Consider the following 13,355-nt stretch of genomic DNA (forward strand, 5'->3'; position numbering starts at 1 on the left):
CAGTTGTATAAACCAGGCACCTAACAATAATCCTTGAGTTCAACCTCTCGCATCAGCCACTATATCCTATCCATTATCAATCTTATCCATTTTACCTCCTAGATACTTCCTTAATCTATCTAATGTCCTCTATCTACTCATCGTTGTAAGTGGTAAATTAATGCATGAATATATATTTCCCTGATTGCTTTGCTTGGTACCTATAGTTTTTATGGCAGAAAAATTTATATTAAAAAAAATCCGTTCATCTTCCGTATATCTTCCCTTCTGTTCCTCCATCCTCCTGTCCCCATTTCAAGCAAGTATACAGGACTCCCTAGAAACCTCTTCCTCAGGAAATATGCCATTTCTAAGCCTCAAGGTGTGAAGGAGGAGATTACAAGGCAGTTGGAGGATTAAAAGCCAGTGAGTACAACAAGCACTGCCTGACACTACCTTGTTACTGGATAGAGCCTTGGAGCTGCACCAACTCATTAGAGGGATGTAGTTGAGAGAGATATAGGGAAGGCATGTAATAGGCATGAGGTATCTATCTCATCAAATATTTCAGCATCCCAAACATTATAGAGGAGCATTTATAAATGGGACATAAAGGTACAGGTGTCCCGGTCTCAGAAGACCAGAAGGACCTCCACAACACTTTCATGTTACAGGGTTTTTATACCACTTTGGTTGTATAAGGTACCTCTAATAATGGCTGAGTCTAAATTCTCTACTTGCTCAGTTATTTAAAGAATTAAATTCATTTAAATCAAGTAAAGAAACAGTAGGTTTATAGCAGCTCATAACTGCTTACATTTTTTAAAAAAATTTATTTATTTATTATTTTTGGCTCTGTGTTGGGTCTTCGTTGCTGCACGCGAGCTTTCTCTAGTTGCAGAGAGTGGGGGCTAGTCTTTGTTGCAGTGTGCGGGCTTCTCATCACGGTGGCTTCTCGTTGCGGAGCATGGGCTCTAGGTGTGCGGGCTTCAGTAGTGGTGGCGCATGGGCTCTGGAGCGCAGGCTCAATAGTTGTGGCACACGGACTCTAGAGCGCAGGCTCAGTAGTTGCAGCACATGGGCTTAGTTGCTCCGCGGCATGTGGGATCTTCGGGAACCAGGGCTGGAACCCGTGTCCCCTGCATTGGCAGGTGGATTCTTAACCACTGCGCCACCAGGGAAGCCCCTTAACTGCTTACTTTATGTAGAAAAGCTGTCACCAATATATGGCAAGAACTTTGCTTGTATAATTTACACTAACTGGTATAATACACCTTCTACAAGAAAACTGAACAAGAATGAACTAGGGAGCAAAACATTTTTATCCTTTGAGCCATTCTGTTTTTAAGGGTTCTTGTAAGCTCTGATGTTTTGTCTCTGAGAGAAAGAAAATAAAATTTTTTAATTGGAAATTTAGAGATTTTTTTTTAAAACTTAAAATGGAAGGTCTTGGTAGTAATTGAGTGTATAGTATTGTGTCATATGTTTTATTATTCATTTTATAGAACTAATTGCCCATGTGTTCCTATAATAGGGGAGGAAAAAATAACGGTTTTAGTCCCAGTATAGATATTGCATGATAAAAGGAGAATGATGACCGTCTCCATTTCCAAAGGGAGAACAGGAATTCAAAACATGCTATGCCATAAATCGTTTAATTCAGCATTTTAAAATATTTTGAGCATTTTGAACTCAATGTTTTGTAACTTCTAAAAAAGTATAATGTATATACATAATTTCCACACATTTAAAATGACTTGTTAAATTGTTAAGACCTGACTTCTTTCTCAAAATTAAGGTATGCTAGTCGGACCTGAGAATAGCCTCCAGAGGGCGACCGCAAGTTTCATCCCTGCAAACAACTGCATCAAAATTTAACATTGCTTCCAACAAAAGCAAGGACTTTCTAAAGTTAAAATTTGAAAAGCCAGTGATAATAGTTAATCCTTGAAAAAATACCATGACCCAAAGTCTGAATAGCTCTGCAAATATTGGTTGTTTCAGAAGGAGACCACCTCTAATTTGATGCTTTAGTAGAGCAAGGGCCTTTGAATCTAGACAAATCTCACAAAGCTGCTAGATCAGCAAAACTTGTCATCAGTTCACGCATGCTCTGATTTTCCTGCTCACTGAAGTCTACCTCTTCTAAGCACCTTGTATTAGCAGGGTTTGGCTCTTGCATTTCCACAGACGTAAGGCCTTAAATTCAAGGGTCAGCTCTACAAATGGTTGATACATTACTTTGTAAATAGAGTTTCATCTATGGAATGGGATAAATATCTTCCTTATGTCTCATTGTTTTGTGAGTATTAAATTAGATAAATATATGAAAACACTTGACACAATGACTGGTTGGTAAACTTACTTTCTGCCCATTTCTTTTGCCCTCCCTTTTTTTCTCCTTAAATTGAGAAAGATAGGATCTTATTATGTCATTCACTTCAATGTTTTAGTGCTATATCACTCTTCCATTACTTTTCCCCAAAGTATATTTTTAAAAATCTCACAGAAATAAAGTAGTGATTAAGTTTAAATAATTGATATTTCTCAATCCCTAGACAGAAGTATATCTAATAAAAGTAGGTTTGTTAATCCTTGACTGATAATGACTAGAAAATAAAGAAGTATTTCTAATAGGGCAGTCCATCCAATTGGCTCTCACCGTGTACCAATGGATTATTTTTTTTCTACTTATTTCATCTTTATTAAAGCTACAACACAGAGAACATTAGTTGAGTTTACTTTGTAACTGCCCTTTCTCATTATTCCTGACCTGTATCTAACTAGCAGACAGTTACTTTTGATTCTTCTGAGAAAGTTCCTAAAGCATTGCTTTTCTTATTAAATAACCTTCCTGAAGGTAATGCTAATTTTAACTACTGATCAAGATGGCCTTAATGTGTCCCTCAGTTTGGCTAAACTTCAGACAGGATTTTTCTTTACCATAGGCCCCTAACCTACCTTTTCTGAAAACATTTACTTTAAGAAGCTTGAAATTATAAATTCTTTCTCTGCCCCTTTGAGATGTAAATTTTCTCCTAGTCACTTGATAATTTTCCAACCCAGAAATGTCTTTCTCAAGGACCTGGGAGTCAGCTCTTTGAAATATAACCTTCAAGAAAGGTATTGCCCCTAGTTCCCAGTCTCTGTGGGGAGTATAGGAGCCTAACTTTGATAAGAGCCAAAGCAAACAGAGATGGTCTAATTATATTGACCAACCTCTTCCCCAGCATCCTCTACTATTTTTCCTACAGCTCATCCTGGCATCTAAAAACTTCCATGCCTTTTGTTTCAGCAGAACGGAGTTCAGTCTCTCTCCCCTGTTACAGAATCATCTTGAGTAAAGTACTCCTTGCCTGTTTAACCATCTGGTGCAATTTTTCTTTGACATCACTCCATCACATACTCCAAACTGCCTACCACTTTCAGATTAATCTTATAAAACTTTGTATATGTGCTGCTGAAGTGAGCACAATCTTTATAGAACTTTGAATCACTCCCTATTTCCTGTGGCATGAAGCCCACCATTCAGACTTCTCCACAGTCTTATACCTTCCAAACTCATTAGTGTTATCTTCCAATTCCTGAATTCTCTCCTCCAATAATATTAGTACATTTTCTTCCTAAACGTGGCTAACATTTCCCCATTTTGAGATTTCATGTGTCTTCTAATTTTTTTAATATTTGGAAATTTTATTAGACTGTATTTGCCCATAACAAATAAAATAGAAATTGTTTCAAGTCTTTGCAAATAAATTTAATACAGGGTATTAAGAACACCAGTGATGAAACTTCTGAGAAGTAAAGAAGGGCCACCTAGATAATGGAGTGATTAGTAGGAATAGGAATTTACTTGTACCCCTATGCTGGAAAGGCAAAGTTAAGGAGAGGGTTGTAAAGGCGTCCAGGGCCAGGTTAAATGATCATCAATGTCAGACCATACCAGTTCTGTCTCATTGGAGTTGGAGCCGTGGAAGTTACACAGTTGCTGCTGGAGAATCTTCACAAAGTAGAGGAAGAAAGGGAGAAATCTCATAGCTTATCCCTAAACTCCCATATACCATCAGTTGCTTCTCTTTGGCTGCGCCTGATCAGAAGTAAGCTGCCTGTATGAGTCTGCTATCATGTGATAGAAAACAGATTCAAGAAGGAACAATGACTAAATTCAAGAAAAAGCAGTCCCAAACTAGTATTTTTGCTTGAATGTTGTGCAACAGTCTGTTTTCTGTATTTTTTCTAACTTTATTGAGATGTAATTGACATATAGCATTGTGTAAGTTTAAGGTGTACAACCTGTTGGTATGTTACATGTTGTGAAATGATTACCACAGCGGAGCTAGTTAACACACCTCCGTTACCTCGCATAAATACCATTTTTTTTGGTGAGAACATTTAAGATCTCTCTTAGCAACTTTCAAGTATATAATACAGTTCTGTTAACTGCAATCACCATGCTGTAGATTAGATTCCCAGAAATTCATGTGCTAACTGGATATTTTACCCTTTGGTCAACATCTCCCCATTTCCCCCAACCCCAACCCCTAGCAACAACCATTCTATTCTCTGTTTCTCTGGGTTTGGCTGTTTTAGAGTCTACAATTTAGTTACATCATACAGTATTTATTTTTCTCTCTCTGACTTATTTCACTCATCATAATGCCCCAAGGATCCATAAATGTTGTTGCAAGTGGCAGGATTTTCTTCTTTTTCATGGCTGAATAATATTCCATCTATGTACATACCACATCTTCTATATCCATTTATCCATGTATGGACACTTTGGTTGTTTCCATCTCTCGGCAATTGTGAATAATGCTGCAATGAACGTGCGAGTGCAGATATCTCTTTGAAATAGTGATTTCATTTTCTTTGGACATATATATATACCCAAAGCAGGATTGCTAATGTATGGTAGTTTTCTTTTTAATTTTTTGAGGAGACTCCATATTGTTTACCATAGCGGCTGTACCAATTTACATTCCCACCAACAGTGCACAAGGGTTTCCTTTTCTGCATCCTTGTCAACATTTGTTACCTCTTAGTCTCTTTGAGGTGATATCTCGTTGTAGTTTTGATTTGCATTTCCCTGGTGATTAGTGATGTAGAGCATCTTTTCATGAACCTGTTGGTGATCTGGATGTCTTCATTGGAAAATTTTTTATTCAGTTCTTCTGCCCAAGTTTTAATTGAATTGTTTGAAAATCTATATCTATCTATATCTATATATCTATATATAGATACAGATATAGCCATTGTATGAGTTCCTTATATATTTTGGATATTAACACCTTATCACGTACATGATTTGCAAATATTTTCTCCCATTCTGTAGCTTGCCCTTTCATTTTGTTGTTTATTTTTCTGTGTAGAAGCTTTTTAGGTTGATGTTATATAACAAGTTGTATAACAAGTTGTATATAACAAGTTATATAACAAGTTGTATTTCTCTTGGTGATTTTAAGATTCCCTTGTTATCTTTAACGTTGACATTTTAATTTTAATATTTCTTGGTATGGATCTCTTTAGGTTGATCTGCTTTGGAGCTCTCTGGGCTTCCTGTATCTGGATGTCTGTTTCTTTCCCCAGGTTAGGAAAAGTTTTCAGATATTATTTCTACAAATGTTTTCTGCCCCCTTTTCTCTTCTCCTTCTGGAGTTCCTATAAGGTGAATTTTATTCCATTTGATGTGCCATAAATCCCTTAAGCTATATTCATTATTTTCATTCTTTTTTCTTCCTTATTCTCTGATTGGATGAGTTCCTCTGACCTGTCTTTGAGTTCACCTATTCTTTCTTGTGCTTCATCTACTGTATTTCTAAGTTCAGTTATTGCATTCTCCAGTTCCGTGACTTCTATTTGGAACTTTCTTATATCTTCTATTTCTTCGTTGAAGTTCTCACTGTTTTCATCCGTTTTCCTTCTGAGTTCAGTGAGCATTTTTATGACCATAACTTTGAACTCTTTATCAAGTAAATTACTTATGTTCATTTCATTAAGATTTTTTCCTGAGGTTTTATTTTGTTCTTTTTTTGGAGTATAGTCCTCCCTTTCTTCATTTTGCTTGACTCTCTGTGTTGGTTTCTATGCATTAAGTGAAATAGCCACATCTCCCAGTCTTGAAGAGCTGTGTGACAGATGAACCTTGTCATTTAACCCCGTCTACTCTTGGTTGCCTCTCAAACCTTTGTGATTGTCTAAGCAGTTTATTTTTAATAGACCTGGCACACCATCCCAGCGGTTGAGGGTGTGCCAAGACAAATGAGCAACCCAAAGTGGAGGATCTCAGGCAGCACCGAGATTCAGGTTGATAGGAAGCCAGAAAACTTGGTAACAGCTTTTAAAGAATGCAAATGTATTTAGTCTTGTGAGATTGCAAGTGGAAGCCCTGCTGCGCCCCAGAAGCAAGCAATCTGAAGGTGTTCCCTGGGGAGCAGTCACAAGAAAACAGTGCTTCAGATAAGTGTACAAGCTCCATTCTGGGAGATACCAGTGGACTGTAGTAAGGCAGAGTGAGGGTGGAGAGATGGCACCCCCAGCCTACCTTCCCCGAGAGCACATCCGTAGCCTCTAGATGTGTGCTGAACCTGAAGCCTGCTCTTAAGTCTTGTCCCTACTAGCAAATAGGCCTTTTTCATGTAAAGGCTGGGGCTGTGTCTCAGTCTGATGTGTAGTGGTACATCCTGGGGGTGGTATCCTGCCAAGAACTGTCTCTCCAATTGTTACAGTCCCATGGGACCCAGAAAAGAAATCCCTCCTGGCCTCCAGAGCCAGGTGATCAAGGAGCATCCCCTGAGTGGAGGCCACAAAAATGGGATCTCCTGTCTTGGAGATTCTGGCTCTCTGGAGCACATCAGAAGGAAAGTGTGAAGATGATGCTTACTGGCTGAGTGAGGCGGTGGGAAGAGTGCAAAGATGACACCATTTGAATAAAGGGAAAGAGGGAAAAGAAAAAAAAGAAAAGAAGAAAAAGAATATATATATATAGCAAGACAGAGGAAGAGCAGGGAAGAAGGAGCCAGCTGGCTGGAGCACAAAGGTGTCACCTGCAGGAAAGGAAAAAGGGGAAAAAAGATGGCACCTTTCAGTTTTATGAAGGCAGAGAGAGAGCAGGAAGATGGCACCCGCCAGCCTCTGTCCCTGGGGAGTATTCCAGCAGGCCCCTGTTCCTCAGATTAATGCTTTAAAATTGGGAAGTGAGTCTCTTTCACCAAAAGTCAGAGTGCTTTTCAAAGGGCTGCTTCTACACTTGGCCCTGGGACAGGTGAGTCTGTGCACAGGCCCTTTAAGAGCTGTTCCTCAGTTCACCACAGCCCTGTGGGTCTCATGGGATGTGCCTTGTTGGTCTTCAAAGTCAGATGTTTTGAGGGTGTATCTCTCAGGTGCCAGCCTTAAAATTTGGAGTGCCCAATGTGGGGTCCATACCCTTCACCTCTCAGGAAGAAGCTCCAGGTTTTGAGTTCCTTCCTAATTGTGTGTCTCCACACCAAGGATGGGGTTTATGGCAAAATTGTGTCTCAGCCTTTCCGACCTGTTTTGATGTGGTTTCCCTCTGGTTTTCCTGATGTGAAGGGGTTGCTCCACCATCTTTTAGTTTTCTTCAGAGGAAATTTTTCCATATGTAGCTGTAGCTTTGGTGTGTTTGTGGGAGGAGGTGGGTTCGGGATCTTCCTATGTTGCCATCTTGAACTGGAACCTATTTAATATGTTTTAAATTTTGGTTTTCAGTCGTTCAGTTTGTTACTAGTATATGGAAATATGATCAATGTTGTGTATTAATGTTTATGTATTGATTTTATATTCTGAGATCCTGCTAAAGCAAGCTATTATAATTTATTATGAGTCTACTTATACCTTCCTTGGAATTTTCTATGTAGACAGTTATGTCATCTGTAAAGAATGACAGTTATATTTCTTCTTTTCTAATATGTATGCCTCTTTTTTCCTTTTCTTGCTGTACTACACTAACTAGAATCTAAAGTACTAAGTTGAAAACTAAGATAAGAGTGGACCTTCTAACCTTGTTTTTGAACTCAGGGGAAAGCATTCATTCTTTCACCATTTCATGTGATGTTAGAAGTAGGTTTTCTGTAGAGGCTCTTTATTAGGTTGCGGTAGTGCCCTTCTATTCCTCGTTTCCTGAGCACTTTTAATATGAAGGGGCGTTGAATCTCGTTCAGTGCCTGGTCTGTGTTAATTGGTGTAACAGTTCGTGTCTCCTCTTTAGACTCAATCTGGTAGATTACACTGGTGAGTGTTTACCATTGAACAAGGCTTGCATCCCTGGAATAAACGCCACTTGGTCATAGTCTGTTATTCACGTGGATGCTGATGGTAGGTATTCTTGTGGATTCCTTCTAGTAGGGTAAATTCTAGTTCCCCCAAAACGCCCGTGTTTAACCCCTCCTATGACAATATGTGCACGTTACCTTGTATGGAAAAATGGACTTTGCAGCTGTGACTAAGTAAAAAATCTTGAGATGAAGAGATTATCCTAAATTTTCTGGGTGGGCTATATATAAACACAAAGAGCTGTGTAGGAGGGACACAGGAAGAGTCAGAGTTGGAGAGACCATGTGATGAGGGAAGCAGAGATTAAAGTGATGCACTTTGAAGATGGAAGAAGGGACTAATTCCAAGGAATGCAGGCAGCCTCTAGAAGACAGAAAGGGAGAGGAAACAGATTCTCCTGTAGGGCTTCAAAAGGAACAAGCCCTGAGACACCTTGCCTAATATCAGACTACTAAGCTGCAAAAACTTTCTTTCACAAAGGGTCAAGGAGGGCTGGGAGCACATATGTGCTGCCCACCTGGACAGAGGGGGACCTGTGAGGCTGACCTACAGATTCTGTGGAGGTGGAGAGACATGAGCCCCTTTCTTCTCCAAGCTCTTTGCAGGGTCCAGCAGAGAGTCATGCCACCTGTGGAAGCCTGCGGCCCCAGTTTTGCATGCTGGTGGTGTAGGGGTCATGTTCAGGGAATCTCTGTTGTCCTAACACCTGCCTGGGTCCTGGGGAAGGAATCAGAAGTCAGAAGCAGGAGAAGAGCCTTTGGCCAGCAGGGAAGGGGGGGTGAGGCCCAGGGCAGGTCCATAAAAGATCAGAGCATCTCAGTGCTTTAGGAGGAAGGGGCTTCAGAGGTGGGCCAGCACAGGCTGTGACAGAGGCTAAGCGGACTGGGAGGGGAGGCACTTCTGGGAGACAGCGGGGGTCTACTCCCTGCCCCTCATTGTTTGCTCATCTCACTCTAATGAGGGGGTCATTTCCCCTGCTCTGATGATTCGAAGCCTCTGCCGACACCCACAGGACGGTGACTGAGGCCTCCACACTCCTCAGCATGGATCCCAGCTCCCACTCAGATCTGGGGCCACAGACACCTCTCCCACCCACTGCCGCCCCTGTGAGCAAGCTGTTCTTGTGAAACGTGGTCATAGTTTGTTAGGAGGACCTATTTCCTATGGGGATACAAACCAGTGTTGATACCAGTGCACACACACGTCCAGCCATGGGTGCAAAGGGAAGGGACAGTAGCTCTGGGGTGTCTTTGCAGACCCGGAGGCCCCGGACGCCAGTCCCCACGGCCACAGCCACATGGGTCCTCCTCCCTCAGTTGAACGAGACGCTGCTGCACAGAGATCCCACAAGTTCCACAAAGGGGCCCGACTGTCCTTTCCCTTATACACACCTTTAACGGGTGCCCCATGAATCTCCCCACACCCATTCCCCTTGTTGCATCCTCATTGGGATGAAGAGGTAGCTGCCTCCACCACTCTCCACATTGCAATAATCCCAGTGGGACTAGAGGATGCTCCCGCTACGATGAGGAAGACAGTCCTGTCCCCATGGCCAAGACTTTTCGTCTCTGGTCAGGCCACCCACACAGGAAACCCTGGATGAGCGGAGGGTCATCCCAGCGCCGTCGTCTGGCCACATGAGGAAAGCAGAGAGAAGCTCCATAATGACAAGGGCCGTCTCCAGGCTCCATCCTAGAAACTGGTGAGTGTCCAGAGGGCTGAAAGGCACAAGAGCAGCTCTGCCTCCCCAGAAGGTTCAGGGATGCAGAAGACGGTACAGATGCCCCAGAAGGGCCCTAGCCAAGCAGGCGTTAGAGAAGGGGCTGATGAGGGGGTCCCTGGGGAAAGTGAGAGCTGTGCGTTCCCAGGGGCAGCCTGAGGAGTCCTTGTCTATGTGGAGGAAAGGTGTGGCCACCTGTAGACCCAGAGCTCCTGTGACCTCCCTCATCCTTCCTTCCTCTCAGGATCGCTCTCTGTGGAGCAGCTCAACACCAACAAGATGACAGTGGCCTGAGAGCATTTCCCACGAAAACGATCTTTGTTCACAATTTACATACATCACTCCAAAGGTCCTCCTCCCACACCCACCTCCCCCACCTCCCTAACCCCCCCACAATCCCGCTCCCCCTCCCCACCCTGGTGGTCCTGCCCCCCTCCCTTCCCCCCACATCATCCAGGATCAGCACTGGGAGGAGGAGGAGCCCCTAGGCTCCCCAGGGGGCTGCCCTGGGGCCTCGCCCTGGAGGGCCGGCCCAGCTGTTCCCTACTGGCTGCAGTGCTTCTTCCTCCTCTTCCCACGCTTCTTTGTGTCAAACGGGTCACGCTTTCTCTTTCTCAGCTGTGAGGGGCGAGCCAGCCCCAGAGCCAAGGCTGGCCTCCCAGAGACGCCGAGGCCAGCCCCGGGGATGGGCAGCTTCTCAGCAGTGGCTGGGCGTCCACACAGAGCCCGCTTCCTCGACTTGGGAGCGGCTGGTGGAGCTGGGCTGAGGCCTCTTCTCTGAGAGGAGGGGGACTGGGGAGCATTCTGGGCCCCCCAACCTCCAGAGGAAGCCAGGGCTGAGACATGCGCAGGACTGAGGGACATCCCGAAAGGCACCAGTATATGCTGAGAGTCTATGATGAAGACGCTTTGGAGCACCTCCTCGTTCTCACTGGACCCATCCCTGGGCACTCGGGCCTCCCGAAGAGGAGAGGCCTTTCTGAGAACAGACGCATCCCTGGATCTCAGTAGAGGGCCAGTGCGCCTTTGACCCTGGGGAGGGGAGAGCCGTACGGGCCGGAATATAGAGAACTCCTGACGTCCTCCAGAGGGAACAAAGACTTTGGGCCTGCACAGGGCAGTGTCTGTTTGGATGAGCCTATGAAGAGCCTCAGAATCAATCTCTGGTGGGCAGGCTTCATCACTGACCCCTAGATGGGGGTCTTGGTCGTGCCTCTGGGCACCTTGGCCGGCGTCGGACTCAGAAGGACTTGAGGCCATTCCGGGTGCACTGTGACTCGGGGCTGCCCGCACACTGTCGTCCTCTTTCAAGGCCAGGAGTCGTTTCTGCACCAGCTGGTAGGAGGGAGGAGGACAGTGACGGCTCCACACACACGTGTGAGAGGAGGAGCACTGGGCAGTGGGACAGTGGCCCTGGGGGGGAGGAGGGGACGGGCGACCCCAGGACTCGAATCCAAATACAGACACTGTGGCAGTCCTGCCATCCTCCTGCAACTGATTCCGAGCTTTGTGACCTTCCCTCCCCTCCCGGCTCCCCATCCTCTCCTTCCTTTCACCCTGCACTGCACCCACCCCAGAACGGGCCCTTCCCCATGCCAGGTGTCCCAGGCAAGGGAGGGATGGACAGCACTATGTGGCCCTCCTGTTCTGGGGCCCTACCTCTCCCCTGTTCACTGGGGTCCCTCTGTGCCCTGGTCTTCCTGAGTGTCCCTTGTGTCCCCTGTTCTACCGGGGATCCCTCCCTCCTCTGGCTCCCCTGGGTCATCTGGGTTCCCCTGTCCCCTGGATCACCTGGGGTCCCCCTCCCGTGGGGTCCCCTGGCTCCCTGAGTGTCCCTCTCCCTCCCCTGTCTCACTTCTTCGGGGGTGAGCCCTTCCTCCTGCTCCAGCTCCTTCTCTAGGGCCAAGAGATCCAGCTGTGGGTCTGGGGAAAGCAAATCTGCCAGGAATCCAGGGTGAATGACTGCCTCCACCTAGAACAGAAAGAAGAGGCTGTGAGCATCCTCGGCCAGGAGTGGCCTGTGAGACAAGAAGGCCAGGAGGGAAAGTGAAAAGCAGAGACCCACCCCACTCTCCTCCACAAGGCGGGGATGGTCAGCGCGCACACACACACACACACGCAAACATGCACATACACAGTCACACACAAAAGAGCACATATACAGAGGCACAGACACAGACACAAAGGCATACACACAGATAGACACAAACATGTACACACAAACATCTGCGTAAACCTCCCCTAACACCAGGCTCAGGAACAAGGAGCTGAGCTTAAGTCCCAACGGCCTGAGCAGAACCCAGATCTTGGGTGCTGAGAGTTCCATGCCCTGGCATCTTGCAGACCCCAGTCTCCAGGCCTAGCCTACTTTGGTGACAAAGTCCTCCTGGGAACACAGCTTGTCGATATAGCTTAAGAGATCCGGGTCCGAGTAGGTGCCGTCCTCTTCCTGCTGCAGCTCATTTCCGTCCTCTCCCCATTCTGCATCTGAGTCGCCTGTGGCTGAGTGGACGGGCCCTACCAGCGCCTTCATGATGTCCATATACTCCCTCACAGCCTCAGGTGGAATGTCCTCGGGTGCCTTGGGCTCCGGGGGTCACTGGGACCCGTGTGGCTTCGGGCGGGAGGGCTGGGCCCTGGGGCCGGACATCCTGGGAGCACAGGCTGCGGCAGAGCAGGAGGAAGGGAAGGAAGGTGAGGGGCTCCCGGTCCACCTCCTGACCACCGAGCGCACGCTGGTGAGGGCACTGTTGGGGGACATTGATGTGGGTGTGGGGGGGTCAGGACCACCTGGAGCTTCATGCACAGTTGGAGGGGGGAGGTAAGGGGGCATCTAAGAGAGTCACATATAAGGAAGTGGGGAACCTCCAATTTTCCAGGGGTGTCCCCATCAAGCCCACTTCTTAGGCAGACTTTGTGTGCAGTCCTTTGACAGGGAGGCGTGAGAGAAGTTACAAGATTGACCAAGTCAATACCCCGTAGTAACAAAGGGCATCTGAGACCCCACCCCCCACCCCCCCGCCTCGGTGGCTGTTTTGCTTGAAAGACCAATGCCCCTGTCTTGAAGGAAAATGATCCACATGGGAAGAGTGGCCAACCCTGGGCCCCTGTTACCTGTGCGTTCAACTCCAGTGGGAACCTGGCTGGCTGGCTGAAGGCCCACTTTCGGGGCTGGGGGCCCCCGAGGATCCAGCTTCGGTGGGGCTGGAGGAGGCAGGCCCTGCACACACTGCATCCACCGCAACTGCTGGATCTGCCTCTCCTGCTCTGCCTCAAATTGCATGAACCTGGGGTGTGACGGAGGCACAGGCCATCCTGAGAAAATGGCCTGGGTTCTGGAGCCCAACAAAGGCAGCCAAGAATGAGG

General features: G+C 46.0%; 1 protein-coding gene and 1 pseudogene across 5 annotated transcripts in view; both read left to right on the top strand.

Moving 5' to 3' along the window:
- Positions 1–13,355, top strand: part of LOC308609817 (centrosomal protein of 78 kDa-like) — a 405,903-nt pseudogene that overhangs the window by 118,772 nt on the left and 273,776 nt on the right. The gene's annotated exons all lie outside the window — the stretch shown is intronic.
- Positions 1–13,355, top strand: part of LOC308609797 (uncharacterized protein) — a 258,883-nt gene that overhangs the window by 100,089 nt on the left and 145,439 nt on the right. The window contains exons 4-5 of one of the 4 annotated variants that reach the window (XR_014014347.1): positions 9,845–9,970; positions 10,233–10,343. The exons of 2 other annotated variants lie outside the window; for them this stretch is intronic. The gene's annotated coding sequence lies outside the window, so the exon portion shown is untranslated. Of the gene's footprint in view, positions 1–9,844; positions 10,208–10,232; positions 10,344–13,355 lie in introns of those variants that run through there. One more of the 4 variants, XR_014014348.1, reaches the window with a different exon arrangement.

Source organism: Mesoplodon bidens (genome assembly GCF_964165515.1).
Source record: "Mesoplodon bidens genome assembly, contig: HAP1_SCAFFOLD_103, whole genome shotgun sequence".
In the NCBI taxonomy this organism is placed as follows: Eukaryota; Metazoa; Chordata; class Mammalia; order Artiodactyla; family Ziphiidae; genus Mesoplodon; species Mesoplodon bidens.